The sequence below is a fragment of the Pinus tabuliformis genome, chromosome 9 (assembly GCF_031772625.1).
Source record: "Pinus tabuliformis cultivar Carrire ecotype Pingquan chromosome 9, CPIR1, whole genome shotgun sequence".
NCBI classification, from domain to species: Eukaryota; Viridiplantae; Streptophyta; class Pinopsida; order Pinales; family Pinaceae; genus Pinus; species Pinus tabuliformis.
The window spans coordinates 883,721,794-883,745,414 of NC_142307.1; the positions used below are offsets into that span (position 1 = coordinate 883,721,794).

At 41.1% G+C, this 23,621-nt stretch overlaps 1 pseudogene; it reads right to left on the minus strand.

The window, feature by feature from the left end:
• The window catches only part of LOC149151609 (putative inactive purple acid phosphatase 27 pseudogene), a 65,988-nt pseudogene extending 45,602 nt beyond the window's left edge, over positions 1-20,386 (minus strand).
• Between the last annotated feature and the right edge of the window lie 3,235 nt (positions 20,387-23,621).

A 23,621-nucleotide genomic window follows, 5' to 3' on the forward strand; every position in this document is an offset into this window, starting at 1 on the left:
TTTAAACATCCTCCTATATTTTTGTAATAAACTATTTTTAGTATTAGTTAGTAGTATTTTAACCCCTCTCATGCATATAAAGAGGGGTCTTGAAATTCATCAAAAATGTTTCCTCAGAACATGCACTTCTGCACCCTCAAAGGAGGTTTTGATGAATGAATGGAACGAGATTTATTGATATCTTTGTTTAATGTCTGCTACTAAAATGCATTTATGTACTCTTAGTAGATATTGAATTAGGAAGAGATACATCTATATTGCTAAAGCTCATGAGTAGAACTTGTTATCAATGGTACTTTGATCTCTTAATGATTTCTACTTATGTGTCAAAGTAATATTTTATGTTCAATTATTTATATATGAAGGCTTGAATGTTTGAGTTATCATTTGTAACATTTATACGGTGATGACTATTCTGTTTATGCTTAATGTATGAATGACTTATTATGCGATATGCTTCTCACAATTGCTTCGGCTAATTTCTTATATGAAACAATTCATTTTTAATGAATTATTTTCTAGTAGTGATTAAATGATCTTTATTACCAATTACTGTTAGAAACTATTTTAGATCGCATAAGTGAAAGGTTCAATCCCAGGTTAGTTTTAGAATTAGATATTTATGTTCATTAGAATATAATTACATGTTTTAAATTAGACATAGATTAAAAGCATTTTATTAAAAATCTTTAGAAAGGGAAACATCAATTCTTATCATCACACACAAATTGGGAAACTAGTCCCATTATCCCTAGTTGGACCCCACCATCCCAAATGGAAAAGGAGTTGCTTTCAAGGTCTAGACCGGGTGGGTATCCCCCTTGTTGTAGACCAGATTTTTGAGGCTTCAACATATTTGGTGCTAGAAGGAGGGCCCGAACTATGAATGGCTAGTAAATGTAAATCTAAATACCATTCTGAGAGTAAATTGCCCTCAACATCTCCCCAGACTTCTCCATCGCATTCCGAGTCTTTAAATCTTAAGCGAGAAGTTGATAAAACAACAATCACTACCACAAACTTGAACATTTCATAAAAATCTACTATCAAACCTCCTGAAGTTGAGTCTTTAATCCATAAAATTCAAGGATTTTCCATATAACTGCAAAATTCTAAAATATCTGAAGGTAGTGTGACTTTGCAATACAATCCTTCTCATCCTGTTACCAGATTACAAAGTGAAAATTTTGGTATCGAACCAACTGAATTACCTCTACCTAAAAGGAAAAGAGCAAGGAAGTCACCTCAAGGGTCTGATAGTGAGACTCTTTCATCATCAACATCCATTCCAACTTCTCCATTGCAAAGTCAACCATCCACCCCTCCACTTCAAGTTGTTGTCCATCAGAGTACTGGAACTTTAACATCCTCATCCCTACCACAAGGAACTTCATCTGCACTTTCCTCTGTTAGTAGTTCAACGATGGATCGAAACCCATGGAATAATCTAGGGGAAGTCTAAATGCCTGTGCCCTTGAGTCAATTACCTGCCCATCCTACAAAATGGCTGCCCAAGTTTAATCCTGAAGCAGGCATGCTAGCAGAAGAACACATAAACAACTTTATGTTATCGATAAATTTAAACGGAGTTACAAATGAAGACATTGTTGTTAGATTTTTTCCTTATACTTTACAAGCAGCAGCCGGATCCTGGTATTTTTCATTACCATCAGGGTCCATTACTAGTTGGGACATTTTCCAAGAGCAATTCTTGAATAAGTTCGGCGATGATAGATCTACGACAACATTGATCAATGATCTATCGAATCTAAAGACTAAATTAAGAGAACCTATCAAAGATTTTAACTCATGTTTCAACAAGCTTTTGAATAATATTCTGACCGCTTCCAAGCCTAGCGAAAAAGTTTGAAGTGAATGGTACATATCCGCTTTACCATCGAACATAGCAATCTTTGTTGATAGAGCTGCCAAGACAACATTGGCTGAAAACATGAAGGAAGCGATAGCGGTAGAAAAATGTATCTTAGCTTTAGAAAAGAAAAACGCTGTCAATGAAAGAAAATCTAAGAAGGTTACTTTTAGAGATGATCCTAAGAAAAAGCAATCAAAAGACCCATTTGATTTAGAAGGATTGCAGAAAGTCCTAAAAACCATGTCTAACGAAATGGTTGACATTAAGAGACAAGTAGCAGAGACTTCTTCTAAGAAACCCTACAAGCCTTATAGAAAAAATCCTTCAACTGATTCAAAGCCTCCCAATGCTATAACAAATTCAGAATCTAAAGGAGAAGAAGAGGAAGTTTCTAATGAAGAACCTACTGATGAAGATGAAGTTGTAGAGATACAGGGAATGTAGGACTTCATTCTTCCAGACGAAGAGGATCAAGAGGCATCACCAGTCAGTACCAGGAGTAGAAATAAACTCAATCCTCAACAACCTAGTTTTAAACAGAAGAGCGCAAACTCAACATCTAAAGATAAAGTTGCAGGTAAGAAATAATCACCAAAAGTGACTCAAAAAAGCCCAGTCCAATCCGATTCCTCAACTCCATCTAAAACACTGATTATTCCTGATGAGATGGAGTATAATATCATTGAAGACCTGAAGAAGACTAGGGCTAACATTACTTTTCATGAACTGAACAAATTAAAACATCAACAGAAGCTACTTTTGAAAGAGTTATATGCAATACCTGTTGCACCTCTTCCTTCCACTATAACCTCACAAGCTTCTCATGAGATGGGAAGACTTCCAACTAATATGGCAAATAAAATTGACCCAAATAATATTGCTTTAATTGGAGGTAGGTCAAAATCCCATACTCCCCCATTCCTTCTTACTTATGAAATTTTCAATAAAAACTTGCATAATTGTTTGGTAGATTCAGGAGCTTCATCTAATATTTGGCCTAAAACAATATGTGCAAAGTTAAACGTCCAACTTCAAAAATCTGCAGTATGCATAGTTCAGCTAGACCGACCGCAGGTTGAAGTAATTGGTGAACTAAATCAAGTTACCATAAGCCTGTTATCTAATCCAAAGGTATGTCAAGTCATTGATATTCTAGTTGCAGACATTCTTGAATTTTATGGTTTAATTCTTAGTATGGATTGGTCTGAAAAGCTTCATGGATACTTTGCAACCGACTGGTCACACATGTAGCTCCCTTACAATGGTAAACCAAATTAGATAAAGTTTGAGTGAGAAAGACACCAAAAATACATAGTGAAAGAATTGGAAGGAGAAAATGAGCCTATATCATACAAAAACAATATAATTGGCAACTATTCTGTTGACTCTTTCTTAGGAAATTTTAATGCTCCTACTTCGCCTTATTTAGAACATTCTATTCTGTCTCAAGTAGAAAACTTTTCTCAAACAGATAATTCTAAATGCACTAATTTTGTAGATAGTCCTGTAAATACTTCTTTATTTTGGAAATTATTTTTTGACGGATCTAAGTCTAATGATGGAGCAGGAGTAGGATGTGTATTAGTTAGTCTAGAAGGGAATAAAACTATGCTAACATGTAGACTTGAGTTTGATTGCACAAACAACACTACAAAATACAAAGCTTTAGTGCAAGGACTGTTCAAGGCAATTGGACTAGATATCAAGTATCTACAAATCTGAAATTGTTATTAAATAGGTACGAAATACTATACATTGTCTATCAGGTCACTTAAAGCATTATCAATATTTAGTGCAAGATCTGACTGAATTTTTTATAGCGTTCAATATTTCATCTATTCCTAGACTCCAAAATGCTAGTGCTCACCTCCTGGCTAATGTAGCTTCCAAGCTCATTCCCTCAGAAGACTATAGCCCAAACAAATTCTCAATCGAATTGATCTTTAGGCCCTCCATCCCTGATAATGTTACCAACTAGAGAATTTTTAACGATGATCGTGATATTGTAAGTTTCCTAACATCAAAAGGATCTTACACTAATTAGATAATTGAGGAGGACCAACATGACAAGAAGTTACAACTAGAGAGCACTAATAATGTTATACCAAAATTTTTAGTCAAGTTGGAAGACCTATATGATTTGAAAGACCAATTTAAAAGGTCTACCAATTCAAAACTTCAAAGTTCAACTCTGAACTATGAATTAGTAAATCTAGGAACGGATACCAAGCCACAGAACATCAACCTAGGTCTTGGCCTAGCCCCTGAAGAAAAATTAACCTTTTTTGGCTCTTGAAATAGTATAAAAGTGTCTTTTCTTGGAATTATGACGACCTTAAGACTTATGACACTTCAATCATTCAACATACTATCCCAATGATAGCTGATGAAAAACATGTCCAGCAAAAGCTGAGGAAGATCCATCCTAATCTGGAAAGTCAAATTAAATCTGAGCCTAATAAATTATTGAAAGCCAAAATTATTTTTCCCGTTCAACATTCTAGATGGGTTTCCAACTCGGTTCCAGTTAGAAAGAAAAATGGAGATATTAGAATTTGTATTGACTTTCGAAATCTTAGCAAACCCTGCCAAAAGGACAATTTTCCCCTACCTCCTATGGAACAAATATTGCAAGTAGTTGCAGGATCAGAATTAATGTCCCTTTTAGATGGTTTCTCTAGCTACAACCAGGTTTTAGTTCATCTTGATGATCAGCTAAAAACCATATTCAGAACCAAATGGGGTACTTACGCATATCAAAAGATGCCTTTTGGGCTGATGCTGGCACCACATTTCAAAGGGCCATGGATATCACATTTAAGGGATTAGTAAACAAATCAGTGGTGATTTACTTGGGTGACATAACAATATATTCTAAAAAATGTGGTAATCACCTCATACACTTAAAGAAGATATTCCAATGTTTTCAAAGGTATGGGATTTAACTTAATCCAAAAAGGTCCTTTTTTGCATTAAGTGAAGGAAAACTTCTTAGATTTATAGTGTCAAAATCTGGAATCCATATTGATCCAGATAGAATTAAAGAAATTTCTGAAATATCCTTACCACATAATAAGAAATCCATGCAATCCTTCCTTGGCCAGATTAACTTTTTTAAAAGATTTGTTCCGAACTTCTCAAGGATTGTGTCACCATTACAAGCAATGATCAAGAAGAATTCACTCTTTAAATGGGGTCAAGTAGAGTATGAAGCATTCAAGTTGATTAAGCAAGCGATTGTCAATGCCCCATCCCTAGCAACTCTAAATTTTTCCAATCCTTTCATTTTGTATACATTTGCCTTTGAGAAGTCATATGCTGCAATACTCACTCAAGCCAATCAAGACAAGGCGGAAGCCCCAATAGCCTTCTTTAGTTCAAATTTACAAGGGGCTGAATTAAATTATTCTGACGTTGAGAAACAAGCTTATGCTGTTTTCAAAGCAATCAAACATTTTAGACCCTTTCTTCTTAAAACCCATGCAAAAATCATAGTACCATTTCCAGTGATAAGAAATCTCTTAGTATAGAAAGACATGGGTGAAAAGAGAGAAAATTGGGTCACTGCCCTACAAGAATACGATGCTGAGATCAAGCCAGCAAATATTGTAAAAGGTCAAGGCTTTTGCAAGATGTTGGCTGGAGCATCGCTTATTTCTGAAATACCATCTCCAAATCAAGAAGTACAAATGTATGAGGTAAGCCTAAACGATATTGAATCGAGATATGTTGATATCATATTTTATCTAAAAAATGGATATGCTCCTTCAAATCTGAATTATACAAAGAAAAGAGCCTTGAGATTGAAAGCCAAGCAGTATCAACTCGTAAACGATGTGATTTTTAGGATGAATTATGATTCTATTCTCCTTCGATTTCTTGAGAAATCTGAAGCTGAAAAGGTGTTACAGGAACTCCACGATGGACCAGCAGGTGGACATTATGTGGGAGATGCTATAGCACATAAAATTTTGCGCGCAGGATACTATTGGCCTACACTATTTAAAGATGCACATAGCTATGTAAGGAAATGTCAAGTTTGTCAAACTGTTGCCGGAAGACAGAAGAAACCATCGTTGCCATTGCAACCAGTCAATATCGATCAACCCTTTGATCAATGGGGATTGGATATAATAGGTGAGATCGTTCCTCACTCTTCGAAATAGCATAGGTACATCCTTACAGCTACAAAGTATTTTACTAAATGGGTAGAAGTATTTCCTCTCAAGACAGCTAACGCTAATCATATCATTGATTTCATAGATCAGTTCATAATTACTAGGTTTGGTTTACCCTCTGCTTTAATGTTTGACAATGCATCATATTTTTCTGGCAATGCTATGGCTAAATTGCACTTAAAAGAGGTTTTAAGCTTAAATATTCTGCCAATTATTACCCACAAGGGAACGGGTTGGCCGAATCAATGAATAAAAACTTAATCAGAATCATTAAGCAAACCATTGATCAGAATCATAAAAATTGGCACAAATCTTTGATCTATGCTCTGTGGGCAGACTAAATAACTCAAAAAGCCTCCATTGGCACTTCTCCATTTAATTTGGTTTATGGGAAAGAAGTAGTTCTCCCAACTCATCTAGCAATTCCTTCTTTGGCCTTAGTTCAATTTATTGACAAAACACCAACTTCATTTTTACAACTAAGACAATTGCAGATCCTTAAGCTAGAAGAGCAATGAGAACATGCTAAAATTACACATGCTCATCATCAAGCATTAGTAAAGGCTTCCTTTGATTCAAACATGGTATCTAGGAAGGATTTGCAAATTGGAGAGTTAGTGTTGAAATGGGATAAGGCTCACAAAGAAAAAGGCAAGCATTTTTAATTCCAACAAATGTGGCTTGGCCCATTCCAAATTGTCGAAATCATAGGTCCATCAACTTTCATGTTGCAAGATTTAGCAGGGAGAAGGGAATCCTTACCTATTAATGGGCAGATCCTTAAAAAATACTTTCCATAGAAGATGATCTCTTCTATTTTTGTAAATTATTGTTTATAGCTTTATTTTGATAATAAAACAAGTTGTAAATGGTTACCTTTGGAATTCACGAAAAAGATAGGTGTTTCTTTTAAAAACAAAATTTTCGCTTGTATAAATAGAACTAATTTGGAAAAACAATCATTATTATTGAAAGATACAGTCAAATATTACAAGCTAGAAAATTTACTAGTTTCAGCCTTATGAATTTTGATATAAACAACCTTTAGTAGGAATTTGTTTTATATCAGTCATGAAAAGCATCAATAATAAAACGAAGGTTCTCTATAGAAAAGAAGTCTACAAAAAACTCTATAATTGTCATCCACAACTATTCTTAAGGAACCAATGACTTCCTCCCCTCCTAGGGAATTACAAGTTTCAAGGATTAATCCAATGATACACTATAGACTTAAAGAATAAGAGGTCTCATCATGAGCCGACTTATCATGATCATAGATATTATAACTTGCTGACATTGCCAAAACTGCATACCAAAATAGGGCAATGACTCAAGATTGTTGCAATCAAAAGACAAGGGGTCTCATCACGAGCCAGCTTTTGCAGCAAAGCTATAAATCAAGTGAATGGCACTGTCATAACTTGGCTACCAAACCAAGACATTGTTCTTTAAGAATTAAAAGAAAACAAAAGAAATAAGTGTGGATTTAGATTTATCTTTGAAAATTGTATATTTCTCCAAGTAGGATACAGGATCATTGATGGCTAATAGGTAACCCTGTCGAGGCTATGAACGCCTACTGGCAGTAGAGGCTCTACCTACGACAAATGAGTACACTTAAACTGATCTACACAAATGTCTTTGTTTTTATCTTTATAAAACTAAGTAGTTGCTGATGTAAGTACAATGACTAACTTTGGGAAGAAAATGATCAAAATTAGCAAGGAAGAAACAAACTACCATTAATGGCTAAAAGCATTATGCGCTTTATATTTCTATAATAAAGTTTGATTTTCCAGAAAAATTTTCTATTTTGGAAGTTTTAGAAAATTCAAAAGATAATCAGAGATAATTGATTCTTCCTAGTGAATCGCCAATTGTTGTGGCTAGCAACAACACCCCTTTTTATTTAGTATTAGTAATAAAACTAAATAAATGGGGACCCGTCTAAAAAATGAAAAACTAGCACTTATATTTCCCTTTGAATAAAACACACTATCATAAACTTAGGAAAAACATCTGAAAAACCTAAAAACTTAAGTTTTATGATAAGTTTAGAATAAAATCGTTCTCTCAACAATAAAACATTGCATCACAAAAGGGTAATGAAGGACATGATATAAACAAACTTTTGAAATTGCAAAAACGTGACGATACGAGATCGCACACCTTAAAGAATCATCGCACATTGCAGCTTTAATATGCCACAAGTACCACCTAAGATAAAACATCCATATCCTACAATATGCGATAAACCATCTCGCAAATTGCATCTCACGTTCGCATAAGGAAATAAATGATTGTTAACGAAAAGGATTAGCAATATTGCGACCTATGATATTGCGATCTACAATATTGTGAAACAAATCACAAAATCACTTTATTGCAGATCGGTAGGGCTCATTCTTCAATGAAATATTTCTCATAATCCGATACCGTGCTATGGGCATTAATGTCAACTTAGTGGTTTATTGATGGTCATTTATGAGATAAGATTTAGATCTGATCAAAAGGTTGTTTCACATAGGGTGATATATTTGATATGATTTCGGAATTAAGAGCTTTCCTATCACCTTATCTCTTACCATTATTCTTTCCTTACTTGTAAATTTGCAGGAGCGGCAAGCAAAATAATATACACAATAGTGTGCAAAACGTAATGGGTAAGAAGGGAAAAGCTCCAGTTGCTAAGGAAAAAGAGATGACACCCTTATTTACAAACACCACCTATGCCATAGATGCCGACATATCCACTTGGGAAGGTATGTACAGTTTTCTCAAAGAGGAAAACCCCAGAGTTATGGAAGTTAAAGCGACATTAGACTCACACGGGTCATCTGAAGCCTCAATTACTGAACTTGCATGTTTGTTCCTGCACCGAATAGCGGCAAGGCCTAAGATACTTCCATACATAGAGATGGTCAAGTAGGTATTGGACAACACTGATATAACAGACAGACAATTCAAGTCTTGGAGCCAAGAGCTCATTGGGTCATTCACCCCACAGGATTTAAGGCTTATGTATCATTTACCAGAGCCTCAAGAAAGCTACAACAAACAGTTCGTGGAGAAGTTCGCCAAAGAAAATGAGGATTTTGCGGAGTGCACTAAGAACCGGTCAGCAAAGGAAGAGCCATTGAAAAAGGACAAATGTGGTATGTACAGTACCGGTTCCCTCTCCTCCCCATATTTTTTTGCTGCTGCAATGCTATGTAGGCTATTTGGAAGGCCTGACATCAACAAGTTTTTATCTGAATGGCTACCCCTATTAGATGCGGCCACTAATGGCACTATTATGGATTGGGCCCAGATATTGTCTGATAATTTAGCCTCGACCATTTGAAACTACTGGTCTAAAAGAACTCCCTCTCAGAGGATTTATCCGCCTTTCTTTTTAGCTGCTTATGTTATGGATGCAATCTGTTCTATTTCCAAGTTTCCTTTAATGGGTTGGAAGTGGACCATACAGAATCCCTTTCCCATTCACATTTACCATAAAAAATTGTGGGATTCCAAGTTTATCCCGTATTTTTACAGAATTTGTCATGGAATTATGTTACCTCTTCATAGAATGTTGTATAATAAGGACACCAAAATATTTTCCCCCGAAGCGGAAGTTGATATTCTCCCTGTCGGAAGATGGTTTGGAGAAGAGTTTTTCACTTACATCATAGTATATGGAAGCATTGCTTCCCCTCATGTGCTACCCTTGTATGTTCCTAATAAGTTATTGGCTCGAGAAATTGCCTACCAGACATGCAGGGTGGGAGGAATGAGCAAAGAATTGAAAGACAAGAAGAAGGTCGTCTGGTCACAATTTCCTGTGGCCTGTGGGGCCTTTTCACTATTTGATTGAGGTCATGCATTCAAAGAAGTAGACAACATGCTGAGTCTACGACTGTTTAAATTTTCAGGGAGATAATTCAATCCCAAGGATGTCATAAAGAATTTTACTATAGCTGTCAAGATAAAGGTATTTTCTAAAGAAGATGATCTCATTGATGACATCTTCCAGTAGAAAAGCACACTGAAAGACATTTTGCATATGGATCAAATTCAATTTCCCCCAACGGAATTCCAAGAATTAAAACTGTACAGAGAGAGCAGAATAGTAAACATCCCCTTGGATAAGTTGCGCATAGAGCCAATAAGAGAGCCAACTCCTAGCATTAGTTTAAGTGGAAGCTCAGGTACAGACAAGTCTAGGTCTAAGTCTGGGAAAGAATCACTAGAATGATCTAAATGGTCCGAGAGTGACCATAATAAAATTGAAGGGTCAGTTAGAGATACTACCCAATCTAAAGAGCACCAAGAGCAACAAGTTTTGACGACACAACAGTTGAAGGTTCCCCCTCCCCTCATCCAGCCACCAAATCCAGTGAGAACTGAGCTGGGTAAAGAGTGGGAAACATTCAATGAATTGATTAATATTGAGGAGCAGAACACAAAGACAGCTAAGAGTATAGTGCAGACAATGATAGATATGGTCATTGAAATAGTCAACAATGCTCCAAAAACAGAGCATATTCCCATAACCCCATCATCTCAAATCATGCTGAAGATAGAGGAGATTCCTCCTCTAGATGTATTTTACAGTCCGTAGCACAAAGTAGTGGTGAGAAGACAAAGAAAGAAATAGAAATTGGACAGCATGCTCTCACCTGAGGCAGAGCAGCTAGATGTCCTTTGGCGAGACCCTACCACTGACCCGACTGAAAATTTGACTAAGTTATCCCAGATCACAGGAGCGTATGCTTCTACTACTATTGATAAAGTGTCCAAGGTACAACTATTACTTAAGGATAATGAGGAACAAATCCAAGTTTTGCAACAATAGCTACAGTAGGCCAATGCCAACCGAGAAGCAAAGGAGAAGTTAGAAAAATTACAACAGGATTTTCATCGGATGTAGCTGGGGTATCAGAGCAATTTGGCTGAAAAGGAAAATAAATTACAAGCCATGCTAGAATTGCATAAATATGACCCCAAAATCACAGAGCTTGTCTCAGAAGCCCTTGTCTTGAATGACCAACTCTTGCAACAGCAAGAGGCACTATCCCAAATAATATCACAATGGTGCTCCCATTGTGAGATGAGCGATAAAATACAAGTCAAGTCGTGGATTTGCAACTCGATTATGATTTAATTGATAAAATAATTTCTAATTATTTGATTTGGCAAGAATTGGAGGAAGGAAAGAAAGCAGGCTTGCTCAAAATCAATGAAGCCCACAAAGAAATGTTGTTCCATAAGTGCGATGCATAGATTAAAAAGGTAGAACAGGAAGCAGAAGAAACAGTGACAGCGACGAACAATGTCATTGACTGTGTCAATGAAAATCTGCATAGAGCAAACCTGATATCAGAAACCACTCTGGGATTTCTCCCAAAGGCACAACAACTGCAGACAAACTGGAGACAGAAAGGTCAGGAAAAGGCAGAGTAAAACCAAGTTGAATTGGGACACTTATTGGCAGTACTTGGTTAAACCGCACAATCAATGCATGACTCTCAAGTGCCTTACAAATTCTGTCGAGAAGATAGTGCTAGCACTTGCCGATTTTGTTTTCACAGGACAACTAAAATCGGAGGTTAGCCAAATGATGCTCCTCAAGCTGATGCTGAATGCTTGTGATCTTAGAGAATAGATGCATAGATAGTTAATTTCCAGATACAATTTTAGTTTTATTTTTTATTTATTTTTGCCTTAGATGAGGATGGCCATTTAAACCTCCTCCTATATTTTTGTAATAAACCATTTTTAGTATTTATTAGTAGTATTTTAACCCCTCACATGCATTTAGAGAGGGGTCCTGAAATTTGTCAAAAATGTTTCCTTAAAACATGCACTTCTGCACCCTCGGAGGAGGTTTTGATGAATGAATGGAACGAGATTTATTGATATCTGTGTTTAATGTCTGCTACCGAAATGCATTTCTATACTCTTAGTAGATATTGAATTAGGAAGAGATAAATCTATATTGTTGAAGCTCATGAGTAGAACTTGTTATCAATGGTACTTTTATCTCTTAATGATTTATGCTTATGTGTCAAAGTAATATTTTATGTTCAGTTATTTATATATGAAGCCTTGAATGTTTGAGTTATCATTTGGCACTTTTGTATCGTGATGACTATTCTGTTTATGCTTAATGTATGAATGACTTACTATGCGATATGCTTCTCATAATTGTTTCACAATTCATTTTTAATAAATTCTTTTCTAGTAGTGATTGAATGATCTTTATTACCAATTTCTGTTAGAAACTATTTTAGATCGCATAAGTGAAAGGTTCAATCCCAGGTTAGTTTTAGAATTAGATATTTCTGTTCATCAAAATATAATTGCATGTTTTAAATTAGACTTAGATTAAAAGCATTTTATTTAGAAATATTTAGAAAGGGAAACATCAATTCTTATCATCACACACAAATTGGGAAACAGGTCCCATTATCCCCAGTCGGACCCACCATCCCAAATGGAAAAGGAGCTGCTTTCAAGGTCGGACCGGGTGGGTATCCCCCTTGTTTTAGACCCGATTTTTGGGGCTTCAACAAAGACATGCATGAAGCTCCTCTAGGATATCAAAGCGGTGAAGGGATTGCAAGAGTTAATAATTAGGTGCACAAGATCGGATGAACCTCGAATGGTACGGAAGTTGGGCAAGCATGTGTCGTGAACGGGGCAGGAAATGCGGTTGACTGCCCAAATTGGGGACTATGAGATGGACCAGGTTGTTCTGGACTTGGGGTTAGACGCAAATGTCATACCTAAACAAACCTGGGAGCACATGGGCAAGCCCGAACTACAATGGTCCCCTGTCCAGCTGCGGATGGAAAACCAACAGAAGATCTTGCCTATGGGAAGACTGCAGGGAGTTATAGTAGACATCGACGGTGTAAGCACACTAACTGATTTTGAGGTCATAGAGATTGTGGATGACAGTAACCCTTATCCTGCATTATTAGGGATAGACTGGGCAATAGATATGAATGGAGTCATCAACCTAAAGAAACGAAAGATGGTTTTCGAGAAAAAAACTCTCTACATAGTGGTTCAACTAGACCCAACCGAAGGAGCACGTTATACTGAGCCAGTTCGCAATGAGGACAATGATGATGATCCAGGTGGATATTGGTGGCCACCTGCCAAGTCCACCTGGACCCCCACCATTGTCTTTCTCAGCATTTTCAGTTTCCTTAATTATAGCACAACTTACTATTTTTAGCAGTTTTTCGGGTCCTGAACTTCCGGAGCCGTTTTGAGGCCCTAAACGATGTCTTTTGGGGAATCCAGGGGCAACATGGGTCCATGGAATGGACCGATGTTGCCTATTCCAACAATGATAGTGCTCAGATAGATCTTTCTAATGAGCTATTGTATGCGTCAAACGGAGATCATATGCCAAAGTTACGACCCCGGGAAGTTGATGTACCAATTTACCCCAAACAGGGCCCACAGTTTTGGCGTTTCATCTCCTAGGGTTAGGTTTTGGAATGTTAAGGGTTTTCCATTGTTTCTCAACAATAAATAGGCCTTCGAGCCTCATTGTAACACAATTCAGAGGCATGTAGCCATCACATCTCTTCTCAGAGATAAGCTACCATCGCCCTAGCTGGTTTATTTCCATTTCTGGTTGTAAGCATATTTCAGTATTTTCCATTAATGAAATGAAGTATTATTTCCGCTGCATCTTTGTGTATATGGTTATCTCTGTAATTTGTTGCGTTCCTGTTTAAATCTGGATCAGTGGTATCAGAGCGGTCTGCTTTTTCTCTGTTTTTCTTTGCATGTCCCCAACAAGGTTGGGATATAAGGAGTTAGGGCTTGAACTGGTTGAACCTTTGCAAGACCAGCCTCGCAAATCCCGACGACCTCCCATGGCGGACGAGAAGAAAGATGAGGGGGCAGGAGATCCCATCAAAATCTTGCTCGAAGAAGCCCTCGAGCGACAACGGAACGCGATGATGGACAACTTTGCACAGATCCTTCAGCGGCTACCCAGAAGCGGCGCATCGGCTTCCAGCAGCTACTCTGGAAACGCCACACCCTTTAAGGTACAAGTTAATTTTGAAATCCCCATATTCGAGGGTCAGATAGACGCAGATGCCGTAGATAAATGGTTAAATCTGCTAGATGGTTATTTTTCTGTTCATGAATTTTCGATTCGGGAAAAGATTGTTTTTACTCTTCTCAAAGCAGCCCCCCACGTCAAGGACTGGTGGGAAACCTACTGCGAGCAGAAGGATGAAAGTACTGGCTCACTATTTTCAGCCGCACCCACCTGGGATTCGTTCCGGGATGCCATCAAGGAGCAGTACTACCCTGTTGGAAGCTATGAGGATGAATACATAAAGTGGACCACGCTACGGTAGGGAAGGGACCAAGACGTGCCGGAGTTCACCAATCTTTTCCATACCCTTCGCACAAAGTTGGGTATCAAAGATTCAGAGCAACATTTGATACTCAAATACCGTGGCTGCCTGCACAAGTACATCCAGGAAGAAATACAATTCCTAAACATCCCCTCGCTCGGCGCAGCATACCGATATGCCGTCAAGGTCGAGCAAAAGTTTAAACAAAAGAAGCGAGACTTTGGATCTGCGAATCCAAAGCAGGGGAAAGGTGCCCCTAAACCACAGAACAAAGGACAAATCCAAGGCGGGACAGCCCAAGATAACCAGCCGAAGCTGCAAGCAAAGAACAACGTCGCGAAGCCGAGAAAGGACACTGGAAAATGGTGCGAGTTCCATAAGAGCTCCACTCACAACACAAGTGAGTGACAGGCCAAGCAGTCACTGGTGGCTGAGCTAAAGGTCTCAGAATCAGATGCATGTTCCGACTCTGAGTCAGAACCCGATAAGGGGTATGAAAAAGGGAAGCAGATCATTGATGCGGATCCCAGCGCCACTGTTGCTACCGCAAAGATCCAGAAAAATGAACCCGAAGATCCAGAGGAGGAGGAGCGTCTCTTCCACTCCCAGATGTGGTAAAGGGCTCCCCGATACAGTTCATTGTTGATAGCGGGAGTCAAAAGAACCTCATTTCGGCAGAGGTCGTGAAGCGGTTGGGCTTACCGACCACAGCACATCCACAACCATACACCATTGGGTGGCTTCACCAAGGACGAGATCTTCGCATGAGCCAGCAGTGTCGCCTTCCATACAACATCAAGCCCTTCACGGATGAGGTATTGTGTGACATTGCCCCCCCTGAAGTTTGTGATGTATTAATAGGACAACCATACTTGTGGAAGCGACATGCTGTGTATGAATCAAGGCCCCGTGCTGTTATTATTACATTGGGAAATAAGTTGTTCAGGATACCAGAGGTAGCACCACCTGCCGCCATCTCTTTGATTACTGCAAAACAATGCAGTAAGATCATTTCCAAAACCAGGAAATTTGTTTTCCTGATGATACGCCCTCAAGGAAAGAAGAAGACAGTGGCCGCGGCCTCCAGACGGGGTCCCTCTGCACAACAACTACAGATGGACAAGATTGTGGAGGAGTACGAGGACATCTTCACCTCCCCGGTAGGGGTTCCTCTGCACTGTCAAGTCAAGCACTCCATCGATCTGACCCCAGGTGCGCCACTACCCAATGGACCAATTTATCGGCGCTCCGTTCTGGAGAACAATGAAATCAAGAGGCAGATTCAGGAGCTCCTGCAGAAAGGTCACATCCGTCCGAGTTCATCGCCCTGTGGGAGCCCGATCGTGTTGGTACAGAAGAAGGATGGGACGTGGAGACTCTGTATTGACTATCAGGCGCTGAACAAGATCACTGTCCGTAATAGGTACCCGATCCCGCAGATTGATGACCTCCTAGACCAACTAAAGGGGGCGAAATATTTCAGCAAGATCAATCTGAAGTCAGGATATCACCAGGTACCAATCGAACCCTCTGATGTGTGGAAGACTGCCTTCAAATCCAAGGAGGGCCTCTTCGAATGGTTGGTCATGCCTTTCGGATTGACGAATGCTCCTGCAACCTTTATGAGGCTAATGGATGACATCTTGTGGCCATTCACCAACTCCTTTGTAGTAGTATACTTGGATGACATTCTGATCTTCAGCCAGAGTTGGGAAGAGCACCTCCACCACATCCGACAGGTTCTCCAAACACTGCGGCAACACAAGCTATGTGCCAATTTGGAGAAATGCACTTTTGGCATGACCCAGGTTCAGTACCTGGGATACATCATTGATGAACAGGGGGTGCATGTCGATCCAGCCAAGATCCAAGTCATTCGGGATTGGCCCTCTCCAACCACTCTAACAGAGCTCTGCAGCTTTCTAGGTCTTGCCAACTTCTACCGCAGGTTTGTGTTGGGGTTTTCTCATATTTCTTGACCCTTGAGTCAAGTCACCAAGGGAGGGGCTAAAGCAAAGTTCTTTTGGTCTGAATCTCAACAGAAGGCATTCATGGAGTTGAAGGATCGCCTCTGCATGGCACCAGTGCTCGCATTGCCAGATTTACAACAACCATTTGAGGTCGAGACAGATGCCTCTGACTATGCTATTGGGGCAGTCCTTACTCAACATGGGCATCCAATGGCATATCACAGTGAAACACTTTCAGACACAGTCCGGAAGTACCCCACGTATGATAAAGAGATGTATTCCATCGTACATGCCTGCCGACAATGGAAGCATTACATTTTCGGGAAGGAAACGGTCATCCACACAGACCACCGACCCCTGCAGTTCATACAGACCCAAGGGAAATTGCAGAATGATCGCCATCAGAAGTGGTCTACATACCTGCAACAGTTCCATTTGAATATCAAGTATAAGAAGGGTAGCACCAATAATGTTGCAGATTGCCTCAGTCGACCACCGATCATAGCGTTAACCACCGTGCTCAACTTTTGTGGGCATGAGACTTCTGATTGGCCACTTCTCTACAAAAGCAACCCAGAATTCGGCCACACATACCAGACACTCTTGGAGGGTCGGCATGTTGCAGATTTTCACCTCCAGGATGCCCTATTATGCCACCTCAGTCACCTTTGTGTTCCTTCAAGCGAGCGTGCCAAGATGATTTGGGAAGCACACTGCAGTCGGGCTGCTGGGCATTTCGGGGTAGAGAAAACAGTGGCAGTACTGCAAAATTACTTCTATTGGCCGAATCTTCGACAGGATGTTGGGAAGTACATCAGATCATGTACTGCCTGTGCCATTGCCAAACCGACCATTAAGAAGCACGGCCTCTATACCCCGTTGCCTACCCCTAGTCGACCTTGGGAATCCATCTCCATGGATTACATGTCAGGCCTTCCTTCCACTAAGCATGGAAATGACTGTGTTTTTGTGGTCGTCGACAGGTTCTCGAAGATGGCCATTATGATGGCCTGCAAGAAGAATATCACAGCAGAAGCCACTGCTAAACTCTTCTTTGAACGAGTGTGGGTGCACTTTGGGATCCCACCGTCTATCATCTCAAATCGGGATAGTCGGTTTCTCAGCACATTTTGGTCCAGTCTCTGGTCAATGCTGGACACCAAACTCACGAAGTCCACAGCCTTCCATCCTCAAACTGATGGCCAAACAGAAGTTTCAATAGGATGATTGTGCACATTCTGTGCATGTATAACTTAAAGCATCCATGCACATGGGACGAGAGCCTCCCCTATGTTCAGCACAGCTACAACCGAGCTCTTCACAGCTCCACTGGCCATAGCCCGTTTCAGGTGGGTTTGGGATTCCAGCCACTATGCCCCATTGATGTGGCCATGCCACTTGCAGCTACTCACATGAATTCAGCTCATGTCCAGTCCGAAACAGATAAGGCCACCAGCTTCATTGAGCGCATCCAACATATTCGCCAGCAGGTCCATGACATTCTTGAGAAATCAAATGCCAAGTACAAGCAGCGACATGATCAACACCGGGTGCCACATAAGTTTCAGGTGGGCGACAAAGTCTGGTTGCATTTGCGAAAGGAACGCCTTACTGGAGCCTATCGGAAATTGAGACCACTCCGATATGGTCCTTACACCATTACTAAGGCGATGGGAGACAATGCATTCGAGCTCAGCATTCCCCCATTCCTTGGCCTGCACCCAGTGTTCAATGTGGACCGCCTTCGGCCATACTTTCCACCATTGCTAGACACATCCGACATTGCAGAACAGCTCAAACCCACAGAATTAAATTCGGATTGCATGGAACAAGCTGCAACTGATCGGATCATGGACACACAGATCAAGAACACTCGCCAACAGAATATCCAACTATATCTAGTTGTCAAAGTAGGCCAACTCCTTCAGCAGGGCAAGTGGCTCACCAGGGAACAAGTTCAGCAGAAGTTTCCTCATCTCATGGAGGAGCTCAATGCAATGGGGACCATTGCTTCCTAAGGGGGGAGGAATGATCCAGGTGGATATTGGTGGCCACCTGCCAAGTCCACCTGGACCCCCACCATTGTCTTTCTCAGCATTTTCAGTTTCCTTAATTATAGCACAACTTACTATTTTTAGCAGTTTTTCGGGTCCTGAACTTCCGGAGCCGTTTTGAGGCCCTAAACGATGTCTTTTGGGGAATCCAGGGGCAACATGGGTCCATGGAATGGACCATGTTGCCCGTTCCAACAATGATAGTGCTCGGATAGATCTTTCTAATGAGCTATTGTACGCGTCAAACGGAGATCATATGCCAAAGTTACGACCCCGGGAAGTTGATGTACCAATTTACCCCAAACAAGGCCCACAATTTTGGCGTTTCATCTCCTAGGGTGAATGTTAAGGGTTTTCCATTGTTTCTCAACAATAAATAGGCCTTCGAGCCTCATTGTAACACAATTCAGAGGCATGTAGCCATCACATCTCTTCTCAGAGATAAGCTACCATCGCCCTAGCTGGTTTATTTCCATTTCTGGTTGTAAGCATATTTCAGTATTTTCCATTAATGAAATGAAGTATTATTTCCGCTGCATCTTTGTGTATATGGTTATCTCTGTAATTTGTTGCGTTCCTGTTTAAATCCAGATCAGATGATGAACTAGATTGTATTTACTAGATCACTGTGAAGGATTAGGATCGAGTGAATCCGACCACAGACGGATGAATCTCATGGGACCGGGATAGTTCTTGCACATCAGACTCAGATGAAGGGATTGAGCGATCACAGGTCCGATTGCATGAGGTAACAACACTAAATTGTAATATGATGGTTGGATTGATATGCCGTGTAACCATGGAAGTAAGGGACAAGCCAATGGATGAGGATTCCACGCAGGCGGTCGACCAGTGTGAAACGATGATTCTGAGACAAAGGCTGCAGGATGACCCTGCAGAGATACTGTGTGCACTGATTGTCCATCAATGGAGCACATGCCCAAAGATTCGTCGAATGTGGCATGGATATCATAAGCAAGTACGTGCAAGGGTTAGGGGGCAATCCCATTCACCAAAAGCCCACAACAAAGTCAGCAGGGGAACATGGGGAAGTTCACTCAGCGTTCACTCCATAAAATGACCCACTAGGAAACTGTAGATGCCACGGGTTCAATGGGCCTATACCAAAAAGGAGGCACAACTGACAGTGTCAAGTAGTAAACGGACAGGAGCCCAGGGTAATAGCGGGCCTTGCGAAATCGAGAACCTATGGGCACGGCTTCGGAAGAAAAGTGTGATAGTTGGGGAAGGAAGTAGCAAAATGAAAGGTAGCGATGCCCACAAAGGTTGCACGAGTCTGCACCAAAGGAAATCTGGCCAGGTCGGGTATCTCGGAGAATGTAAACATGCCACAACCTTGCTATCATGGTTGTGCCCACACCTATGGAAGGATACACCCCACACAACGACGAACGAAGAAATAATAGCTACAAAGACACTCGGAAGGTGCTCGCATCCTGAGCTAGCAGGGAAGTTTTGAAATCGCACCATGGGTGCGACCACCTAACTAGTTGTAGGAAGCACAGTCCCAGCACCCTAAGCAGTTGAAAGAGGGCGCGGGACTATAAATGAGTGCGTGGGAGGCCAATGCAACAAATAGGTTCTCTATAGAGTCATGTGGGCCACAACATCACGGCGACACCCAGGTGACGACGTTTCCATGCGAAAAAATTGAGAATTGACCGTTAACATCACTATTCAAGGAAGTCAAGTTACATCAGGGAGAAGCGGGTAGCGGGCCATTAAGAAGACAGTTTCGAGCTAGCTACGAAAATATTTGTTGTCTAAATGATGTTAATAAGCTGGTAGTGGAGGGAAGGGATTCACTCATATTTACATGTTCATCTAATAACCTTTGGACGACACTGGGATACTTTAGATTGGAACCAGTAACGACTGGAAAACACTCGCCTGCCAAGGTTTCCATGAGTACCATGGCGAGAACCCAAGCACGGTTCGTGGAAGAACTATGCTCAACCCAGGAGGCACTAGATGAAGCCACTATGGTCCCCGAAGTCCCAAAATCCCCACACACACCGCGGTCTCAGAAAAATAAGCAGCCGATGGGGCCAGTCAAACAATTGCTAAGGTTCAATAAGGTATCAAGAGTTGAAAAGGGCAAAGAAATCACCACCGAACCTGAGGAGGACGATGAAGATTTGCAAGCTTTGATCGATCAGATTGATGCACAAGATGAGGATGAAGAGGGTTCTTTCCAAATCCCATCACGACCCCCATTTATTCCCCCATGGATCGGCACAGTCAAGCTACCAAAGGACGTGGACGCTGCAAAGAATACTCTCCAAACCCCACTTCTTCCGGATGAGATAAGGTTCGATGGGCTGTCGCTGGGCCGAGTCTCGAGTATCAAGTTCAAAGACTGGGACCTTGTAGATAGTGACAAGTTCCCCAAATTGGCTGAAGACAAATTACTACTACAGAAGTGGTTAATAGGTGTGGAGAAGGTGGGGTTACTCAATCTAAGGTCGATAACTCACTATCACCACACAATGCTCACCATCTGTGTTATTCGGCAGTTACTATGTCTGGTACATGATGGGTTTCTTTGGTTGGAGAAGCTGATTTCGATCACAGCTGATTTAGTACATTAGATTACCCACTTGCCAGTAAAAGGGAATGACCCACAAACATAGCCGGAACAAGTAGCGATGCGGGTTGCACCGAAACCATGAAGGCTAAATATAAGTTGGAGAAGTGGAAGCAGGGGTATGTAATAACAAGCATCAAAGACCAAGGGGTGCAAATTGCTACCCAGTTACTAGCCAGTAAACTAATGGGAAAATGTCGTACAGATGAGGTGCCAGCTCCCGTCATTGCACTTGCAGAACAGTGCATGACAGGGGTTCAGTTTAACTAGGCACAATTCTTATGCGATGAGTTTTTGACAAACTATCAGGAAGCACAAGACAAAGGTAAGACATTTTATTATGCATTGTTGCTACTATTAATTCTTTTCATTGCAGGAGAACTGCCATAGGGTAGCCAGTTTCCCAGCATTGAAGACAGCCTACCAGAAGCAGTGCGGTATACATCGCTCTAGGTTACAAAGGATGCAGTGAGGGCTTTTGACATCATGGTTTTTTGGACCTTCATGGAGGGTACTATACGGACATGGATCACTCACAGACCATGAATGTCTCCAACAGTATAAAACACTTTGCAAACCACGCCTGAGTTCAAAGCGGACATGCATAGCTTATATATTCGGGCACGGAAGGATCCAAAGCGAGCATGGGTCACGCTTCCATTCACGGCAATAGATGATGCTATTTACGTGGTGCTAGTAACATGGCCCCTAGAATGGTCTGCCCCAACCAAGACAATACTAGAAAAAATGGCAGCACAGTAGCATAAAAAGGACCTCCAATAGCGACTCACTAACTTGGCAAAAAAGGCCCGTTAGGGCCAACAGGCAGCTTCGGAGAAGGAAGTACCCAAGGAAGTGCTAACCGAAGGAACCACAACATATTAGGACATGGCCTCAGACCACGATATGCAACAGGAGAAGGATATATAGGAACGCACAGACCATCTTACCGAATAAAACCCCGTCAAGTGATTGCGCAGCACAAAATCACCGCACACACACAAAAATTCAAAGACAACCAAAGCTTTAGATAAGGACTTTCTTAATAGTAGCAAACCATGGAATAATGTACCTACTAATGCATTGATAGAACTGATCACCGAGAAGACAACTGTGTTGGGGGAAATCTGAGCACAGTTGCAGGCACTACAAGTACGACTCCCAGGCGGGGTAGGCCTACAATTAACTGAGGGCACAACTGCAGTTGACCAAATGGTGCATACCAATACAATGAACACCTTAGTGTTCTTAGCCAGTGCTATCTTGACAAAAGTAGAGGGGCATGTGCGATGTTGGGGATCGAATCTAGCCGCTCTTCCTAGAGAAGCCTTATACCAACTACAGGATGGAGTAACCACTGAGCTTCATGCCCGGGCAAGCCACGCCCTCCCAATAGTGATGGAGCACAAGGTAAATCTAAAGCAGGTTAGTCTCCAGTGAGACGATTTGATCTCACACACCTAGGAAGTGGAACAGGCTGTGATGGCCACTTGCAGCAAGGTCCCGGAATTAGCTATCCCAACCAAACTTCCAACCACTGACAAGATTCATTGCATGGCCACAGGATTCCGTACGGCCTAGGAGGCGGCCACGAAGGCTGAATGGGAATTAAATCTACAAATTGCAGAGCTAATACTGAAGGCGCAGTCGGCCACACCACCGAAAATCAGGAGCAGAACCATAGTGAAATTCAAGCAGGATTGGAAATGATAAAGGGTGTTGTACGAGATTGCTCAGAACTATTAGATCAGTCCCTCCTTACACTTACCATCCTCCAGGAAGACCCAACCATACAACAAGTAGAAACTCAGGCAGGGGAGTTGCAATAGGCTTATGACACAGTCTGAGGGGCTGTGCAGAAGGTCACTATCATGTAGCGGTTGGCTAAAATGAAGGAGGCCCAGGCTCTCAATACACAAGTTGATGCCACATGGCAAAAGGAGGTAGTGCTTAAGGAACGCATCTAGTCATGGATTGATGAAGCATTCGCCATCTCCACAGATATAGAAGGAAAGATAGCACACATAAAGGTAGTATGTGATCCCAAACAGGTAAATCCAAGTGATACGGATGCATTAGCGGCTTGTGTAGAACAGGTACAGAAGCTAGCGGCCGAGTCTATTGCAAGCACAAGCAACGCATAGGAACTATTGAACAACCTCCATGCAAAGATTACTGCACCATCTAAGTGACTCGGGATGAGTCAGGATGATTGTGTTGGGGGACTGTTGGGTAGCAGAGGGCCTGCGTAATAGTGTTGGGGCTCAAAGCCCGCAATTTTGGGAAAGGTATGGTAAGGACTCCACGAAGTGCGCGGAGCACAAATTGTAAATGAGTCTAGTCAAAGGGTTGTCTGCCCAAAAATAATGTAAAATAATAGGAAGTACGTTGGCTTGCTCATGGTCCATAGACCATGGGAATGTATAAATAGAGCGAGGTTCTATAGATAGAAGTCAGTTTTTTGGTATGTACTTTTGGATCTGGAATGTAATGGGTTTTTGAAGAAAAAATTCTTGAGCATCTGTAAGTTCGAGTCAAGGGTGTTCTTTGATAGATAGAGGCT